Raw genomic sequence first — 8674 nt, 5'->3', positions numbered from 1 at the left:
CACATCTAGGTATGCTGAATTTCTACAGTCAGCCAAGGGTCCCCAAAACCCAGTAGGCTATATCAGTTTCAGAAGCCTCCAGATTGGAGGTTTTGTTTATTCAACAAGGTCTTTATTCTCCTTCACTTTTTTTTTTAATTAACAAACTTTATTTTCTAGAGCAGTTGTGGGTTTACAGAAAAATTGAGTGGAAAGTACAGAATTCTCATATACCTCCTTACTTCTCACTCACACACAATTTTCCCCTATTATTAACATCTTACTTCGATGTGGTACATTTACTACCATTGATGAACCAGTGTTGATACATTTTTATCAACTAAAATCCATAGTTTAGATTAAGAGTTACTCTTTGTATGGTACAAATTTGGGAGTTTTGACAAATGTATAATGACATGTATCCACCATTATGATATCATACAGAATAGTTTCATTGTCCTCAAAGATGCCTCTGTTCCATTTATTCATTGTTCTCTCTTTATCCCTTCTCATCTTCCCAAACCCCTGGCAACCACTGATCTTTTTATTGTCTCTGTAATTTTGCCTTTTCCAGAATGTCATACAGTTGGAATCATACAATATATAGCCATTTCAGATAGGCTTCTTTCACTTGATAGTTAGCAATTAATGTTCCTCCCTGTCTTTTCATGGCTTGATAGCTCATTCCTTTTTATCAATGAATATATATTCCATTATCTGGATGTACTATACTTTGTCCATTCACCTATTGAAGGATATTTGGGGCAATTATGAATAAACATTTCTGTGAACATTTCTCTGTGGACATGAGTTTCAACTTATTTGGGTAAATATCAGGGAGCACAATTGCTGGGTCATCTGGTAGACTAGGTTTAGCTTTGTAAGAAACTGCCAAATTGTCTTCCAAAAGTGCTTGTGCTCTTTTGCATTCTCACCAGCAATGAATGAGAGTTCCTGCTGCTCCACATCCTTGTCAGTATTTGGTGTTGTCAGCGTTTTGGATTTTCGTCGTTTGAGTAGGTGTGTAGTGGGATCTCGTCGTTTTAATTTGCAATTCTCTGAAGATATATGCTGAGCATTTTTTCATATGCTTCTTTTCCATCTGTATATTATCTTTGGTGAGGTATCTGTTCAGGTTTTGGTCCACTTTCTGCTGTTGGTGTTGTTTAAGGTTTATTCTCCAATAAATATTACAGTCCAGCAGAAAGATTCAAACAGCTCCACGTGGTGTTTTGAAATTCATCCCAACTATAGGCTGAGTGGCCTGTAGATTGGACACACTGCCAGAGTCCAAGAGTTTTAACATGTCCTTAGTGTCAGGATCTAATTCCATGATCTCCGGGATCCAAGGCTGAGATACAAGGAACATAATTCTCTCTCCTTTCTCTCTCCTCCTCCTGCAGCTTGATGGCGATCCCTCTCCCCAGGCCTCTCTGAATCCACTTCATCAGATGTGTGACATCAGCTACTTTCTTGTCACGGAGCTTCTTGTTGGGAATAATGGTGATCTCCTTGCACACACACTTGTTGGTGTGGAAGTTGTCTAGGCACGTGTGGTACTCCTCAGTTATGACCCAGGCTGCTGCCTTCATGGTTTTGTCATGAACACAGCCCAGGTTCGTTTTGGCCTACTTTTTAATTGGGTTGTTTTTTTATCATTGAGTTTTAAGAGTGCTTTCCGTATTTGGGCTACAAGTCCTTTATCTGATATGTGTTTTACAAATATTTTCTCCCAGTCTGTGGCTTGTTTTTTCATTCACACAATCTCCTTCTCTTTTGAATGATAGTTTTGAGGGATGTAGAACCCTGGGTTGATGGATTTTTTATTTCAACATTTTAGATATTTCACTCTACTCTCTTGTTGCTTACATGGTTTTTGATGAGATGCCCAATGTAATTTGTATCCTTGCTCCCCTATAGATAAAGTGTTTTGTTTTTCTAGCGTGTTCTTTTTTTTTTTTTTTTTTTTTTTTTGAGGCAGAGAGAGAAAGAGCGTGCACAAGCCAGGGCTGCGGAGGGGCAGAAGAAGAGGAAAAGAGAATCTTAAGCGGCTCCAGGCCCAGTGCGGAGCCCAACATGGGGTTCAGTCTCACAACCCTGAGATCATGACCTGAGTGGAAATCAAGAGTCAGACGCTTACCTGACTGAGCCACCCAGGCGCCCCTTTCTCTGGCTTCTTTAAGGATTTTCTCTTGGTCATTGAGTCTCTGAAATTTGAATATGATATGCCAAGGTGTATACCTTTAGATATTTATCCAACTTTGTATTCTCTGGGCTTCCTGTGTCTGTGGTTTGGTGTCTGTTTTTGGCCATTATCCTTTCAAATATTTTCTCTACTCCATACTCCTTTTTTTCTCCTTCAGATATTCCAACAATCCTTATGTTTCATCTTTTGTAATTATCTCACAGTTCTTGGTTGTTCTGTTTACTTCATTTCCATTTGTTTTTCCTCTATGCATCTCAGTTTGGGAAGTTTCTATTGACATTTCTGAAAGCTCACTGACTCTTTCCTCACTCATGTCCAGTCTACTGATGAATCCATTGGAGTTATTCTTCACTTCTATTAACAGTGTTTTTTATATATAGCCTATCTTTTTTATTCTTTCTTACAGTTTTCATCTCTTTGCTTCCATTACCTTCTTGTTTTGCATGTTGACTATTTTCTTTCCATTAGAGCCCTTAACATAATAAACGTAATTATTTTAAATCTCATAATTCTAGTAACTGTCTAATAATTCTAGTAACTGTGTCATATCTAAATCTGTTCTGATGTTTGCTCTCTTTCTTCAGGCTGAGTTTTTTGTTTGCTTGTTTTGCCTTGTACGTTTTTTTGTTGAAGCCTCACACGATATATCAGGTAGTAGTAGGCCTTTAGTGTGAGGTTTTATGTGAATTTAGCTAGGAGTTGGGCTGCGTGCCATATTTGTTGTAGCTGTACGTTCCAGAGACTTCCTCTTACATCCTTGTTTTATCTCCCTTGTTAACTTTTGGCTTTCCTAAGTACTTCAGCTTAGAGAAAGCCTGTGTCTTGCCACTCTTTCAGCTGTAGGCCACTGTTATTATATTGAAGCCCTGGTTGGTGGCAGTGGTGGGGGTAAGTGTGGGGGAGGGGAAGCATTCTATAATCTTATTACTACACCTCAGTCTCTTAGCCGACCTGTGTCCCTGGGCTGTGACCTTCACAGCTGTTTCTAAGCTATCTGCCCTTCCTCCTTAGATGAGACAGGAAGCTTAGAGAGGGGTCTATGAAAATGAAGTGTAGGGCAAAACTGTTATTTGGGGCCTTAGTGTATATCGTCTGCTCCTAAGAGCAGTTTTAGGTCCATAGGTGTTGCGAAGAGTAAGAAGGACAAAGCTTTCGGGAGACCTAACTCTGAAGAAAGGCTGGAGATGCTGGGATTGCCTGAAACAGAATCTGGGGCAAGAGTGCAGTGGCTGGAGTGATAGGTGGTGATGCTAACTGGTTCCTGTTTCCTCAGTGGGCTAAAGGAATAAACAGGAAAGTCTTGGGCTAGAAGACAAAATGCAGGTGAAACTAGTAAGGGAGGTTTAGATAATTCAAGGATTGAGAGAATGAATGAGTCAACTAGACAGAAACCGCAAGTTATAGAAATCATGGTCAGTGAACTAAGCTACATCAAGGTTCTCTAAGGGACCATGTGCAGCAACTGTAACAGAAACTGGTGTGTGTCTGTGACCAGTAGAAACCAGCCCATTAGAATGCATTCAGTGTAGACATCGCAGATCTGTCCTGGCTATTTTGTTGCCTCTGACATTTGACATGCAGAGTGAGAAAGATGTAACTAAGAAGGTTTCCCAATACCAGAACGTACAGATATTTAAATGTTGTGATTTGAAGCATTTCAGAATCCTAAGTTAGCAACTAACATGCCCAACTGACAATTTCAATCCAGGGGTAAACGCATTCCATTCCTCCTGTAATTCATGCCATCTCATTCTTCCCTTTTGATCGACTCAAATTAGGTGATAATAATACTACCAACCAGCCCAGTTTGCTCAAGGTCAAGAATGGGGAAAAAATGGCTCCTGGTTTTTCAAGTAGTTTCTTTTTTACAACGGAAAAGTCCTGCGTTAGTCTCACTGCTTTATAGTTATCTCTGATGTATAGGCCAACTCTAAGATTTATTCACATTTTAGTAAAGAGTTTTCCTCTTTAGAAAGAACAGACTACTCTGTGGTGAAGGAACCACATGAAGGAGGGAGAACAGAGCAAATAAATGGGAAGAGCCAGCTGTTGCCTGATGCAGGAACACACACGTTTATACAAGGACGCAATGTATAAGGAAACTGAAACAAAATAAAGCAAAACCATACAGCTTCTTGTTCTTTGGGATGGTGTAAACAGATAAGTGGTCATGGAGACAATTTCCTCTGAGCCTCATGTTTGAGCTTTACTTGAGATTTGTTTCATCACATGGCTTGGAGTAAAATATGACCATTTGTTCAAAATATTTATTAATATTTTCCTGGCCCATTATGTGTCAAATATTATTCTCACCACCAGACATATAGCAATAAAGAAAACACACGAATAAAAAATCCTTGTATACACGGAGCCTACATTTTGTGGACGAGAGGGAGAACATCAGTAAACAAGTAAAATAAGTAGTATATTGAATGATGATATGTGCTGTGGGAAAAAATTAAACAGGAAAAGGGAAGAGTGTGATGGGATGAGGGATATGGTTACAATCTTAAGTTGGTTGGGGAAGCCTTCTCTGATTAGGTGATATTTAAGCAAAGACCTGAGGGCCGTGTGGGAGTGAGCCATGTGGCTCCGTGGAGGGAGACAAACAGTTAGTATAAAATTCCCAAGTACGGAGCATTCCTGGAATGTCGGAGAAACAGAAAGGAGGCATGTGGCTAGAGAGGTGTTAGACCTGGAAGAGTAGAAGGAGATGAAATCAGAAAAGTTTTAGGTGCCAGGTCATGGAAGGACTGGTAAGTCATTGTAAGGACTGTTTTTCACTCTCAATGACATGCGGGCTATTGGAGAATTTTGAGCAAAGAGGTGACATGAGATGACATATTTTAAAGGCTCACTCTGCTGTGTTATGGGTAGACTTTAGAGGTACAAGGGAAGGAGCAGAGAGAAAGCTACTGGTAGCTTCCAGAAAGGAGTCATGGCTAAGGGGAGTGGGGGGGAGTAGTGGAGGTGGTGAAAGGGTTCACATTCTGGATACATTTCAAAGACAGACCCGACAGAATTTCCTGACAAATAGGATTTGGAATGTGACAGGAAAGAGGAGTCAATGATGACTCCCAAGTTTTTAGTATAAGCAACTGGAAGGAAAGGGTTGCATTTCTTGAGGTGGGAAAACAGGATCACAACAGGTGTGGAGGAATGATCATGAGCTTGGTTTGGCCTCCAGATGTTAGGGTGTTGGGAAGTTGAAGAAGAACCAGCAGGGGACAATGGAAAGGAACAACCAGGGAGGTAGCAGGAAAATGGAGAGAATGTGGTGCCCCAAAATGATCAAGTAAAGAAAGTGTTTCAAGGAGGAGGGATTGATCAACTGTGTCACCTGTTCAGATAATTCAAGTAAAATGAGGACAGAGAACAGACCTGTGGATTTAGCCATGGAGAATATGGGCAACTCCGGCAATCCCAGTGCCCATGATCATGTAGGATAATACTTTAAGCAAGAAAAGAAAAATAAGCTGCATATAATTCAGGTTGAGGAATGAGGAAATGAGGTCATTGTCAAAAGGTTGAAGTCTATTTGGCAAGTTATCTGTACAATAAAGGTGTGACTTTTGTCCTATCTCATCTCCATGCTCAACTACTGCTCATTAATTATGGTTCAAGTATGCTAGTGAGTTCAGGGAAGGGGTCCATGCCCTCATCATGTAACCTTGAGCCTGTGCCCAAAATGACTTAGATTTTCTCATGATGAAAACAAACATAATGGTCACCACTAAACTAAAATATCAAAGTCTGGGAATTGCTGGCCTGAGGGAACAATGCTGGCATTGGATTTTCTGAAAAGGAAAGCCACATTCTACAACTACCTTGAAGTCTGTAGAAATGGAACAATTAAAAAATACAGAAAAAGAAAAACTGCCAACCCAAATCCCTTTGGGTGGATTAGATGGCTCCTGCATAACTATGTCGTGATAAGAATGGACATTCCTCACTACCATAATAACCTGTTGCCATTTGGAATTCAGGAAGTGCTGTAGAGTGAGTGAATAAATGAAATGAATCAATGAATAGGATTCATTAGTTACGGTTCAGTGGCTCTCCCTGACTCATCTAACCACATGTTAATCATTCTTTCTTGTTTCTTTGGCCCTACCAGACTTGTCTCTATATTCCTTGAAGACTTTATCAAGACTTTCTATTCTTTGTCACAGTTCAGTATTCGACCTACTACTTAATGTATTTGTCAGGATTCCCCAGAGAAACAAAAGAAGAGGATATATGTTATAAGAGGAGATTATTATAGGAATTGGCTCACATGATTATGGAGGCTGAGAAGATACATGATCTGCCCTCTACAAGCTGGAGAACCAGAAGCTGGTGATATAATTCAGACAGAGTCAGAAGGCATAAGAACCAGGAGCACCAACGTCTGAGGTCAGGAGAAAATGGATGTGTCAGCTCAAGCAGAGAGAATTTTCTGTTCCTCTGCCTTTTTGTTCTATTCAAGACCTCAGCTGATTAGGTGATGCCCACCCTCACTGATGAGGGCAATCTTCTTTATTCAGATGTGGATTCAAATATCAATCTTTAGGTACATCCTTGTAGACACATCCAGAAATAATGTTTCACCATCTATCTGGGCATTCTTCAGTCCAGTCAAGGTGAAACATGAAATTAACCATCATAATATATACTAATTGACAGAGTAAAAAAAAATGTTAAAGAAATTGAACTAATCCAAGTCAAGAAACTAAATTTAATTTAAAATCCTCAAGACAAAGAGACAAAAGAAACAATCCAAATAAGCCCTACTAAATTCAAATTATTATGGTGTGTAGATTTAAATAAACTGGAGCCATATTTGTCATACCTTCCTCCGATGTTTTGGTATTTAAGACTCTCATCAGAAGGTTTCCACCATTAATCGCAAACTATTATTTGCTGTTGCCGGTCACTGGTAAAGGACTGCAGCGCTACAACGTCATCCTTCCAGAACCCTGTGTAACTGTGTAACTGTTTGGTGTGTAGCCCTGTGTAACTGGTGTGATGTTTTCTGCCAGGGATGCTGGCTGTTTTCTTGGTTGCACAAACTTTGGGGTATCCCAATGAGATCATGTGATTTGATTTGAGTCCCCCCCACACACACACAAACACACACACACCCTGACTCCTTATGTACCAGTCCAGGGGATCTTAGCTAGCATTCTTGCTTGTTTACCCCCAAATAAGTTTACATCGTTGCTTAGGTCAGTAACAAAAAACAAACAGTTGAGAATGTTGAATGTTGAGAGGTTTGATGGTGGTCCACCCTGCTCAAAGATTGTTCAGCTCATATTACCTATTCACATTGAAGATACGGGTTATTGTAACTGTGATCTTCAGCAGTGGCATGGATAACAGGAAGGTGACTTTGGAAAAGCAAAATGTTAAACTCTAACCTAAGACCTAATTTGTGATCTTCCCTCCTTGCTGACTTAGTAAAGCAAACATTGTGAGCTTTAAGACAATAGAGATATGTATTCGGAAATAGAGTTGCTCTTTTTGGTTCTTACCTCTGCTATGCTATTGGTAACATGATACTTGAGATTGTAGCAGAGCTTCCAAAATAAACTTGATCTTTAGAGTTTTATAACAATGATGGGTGAACCTCACAAAGTTCAGAGATTCTGTCCAAATGGAGAATTAATGTTCTTATGCCAATTTTCTTTACCTCCGAGTTATTGAGCTGAAGTTTTCGCAACAATGGCAATTTCGTGACTGTTTCATGCCACCGATAGGGCATTACACAAAAAGAACACATGTCCTCAACAGCCATTCATCCATCCAATAACAATCCATTATAGTTTCTAGTGTTCTGCCAAAGCCTGGATTAAAACATTGAACATAAGGAATATGGTGCTCAGATTTGCAAAGTGGGAAATGAGAGCCCACTCTTCATAGACTTGTACCTTGACACACCCACTCCTCTCTTGTCCCCCTGTCTTTGATGGAGGCCCTTCTCTAGAAACACTTACTCTTAGGTTGTTAGCTATGCTCAACAATGAGAAAGGCAGATTTCCCAGCCAGGGCTTGTCAAGAAATGAGGAGGGTTTTCCTATTCTTATACTTTGCAATTATAAAAAAGAAAAAAGAAATAAAAACAAAGCAAAACAGTTGTCACTGAAAGATGTTTTCATAACCATGGAATCAAATCCTAAAATAAAATTCAAAAAGCCAAGCCAGTATTCTTCTAGATACGGAGATACAGTATTGGGATCTCAGAGCCATGACAATAGTGACTTAGGTTGTAGGACAGGACAGTTAGTCATTGGCAATCCTGCTCACGGAGGTGACATGTCCGTGAGGAGGTTGCGGGAATACCTGCCACCACACAGCTCTGAGGTTGAGTCTTTACCACCACAAAGACAGCAAACGACAGAGCTGGAGCTTGGATATGATTTCCAGCTTCTAAGTCTGTATCATTCGTCTGCCTCTGGGGTGAAATCTTGAGTTACATAGACACTTTCCTTTAATTTGACGAAATATTTT

The 8674-nt window shown here is 40.0% G+C and overlaps 1 pseudogene; it reads right to left on the bottom strand.

Annotated features, from left to right (window-relative positions):
• Positions 1-1135: 1135 nt before the first annotated feature.
• Positions 1136-7928, bottom strand: LOC118004751 (annotated as a pseudogene).
• Between the last annotated feature and the right edge of the window lie 746 nt (positions 7929-8674).

The sequence above is a fragment of the Mirounga leonina genome, unplaced genomic scaffold, assembly GCF_011800145.1.
Source record: "Mirounga leonina isolate KUSES-001 unplaced genomic scaffold, KU_Mleo_1.0 Mir_93, whole genome shotgun sequence".
Classification (NCBI taxonomy): Eukaryota; Metazoa; Chordata; class Mammalia; order Carnivora; family Phocidae; genus Mirounga; species Mirounga leonina.
This window is presented reverse-complemented; position numbering and strand designations above follow the sequence as displayed.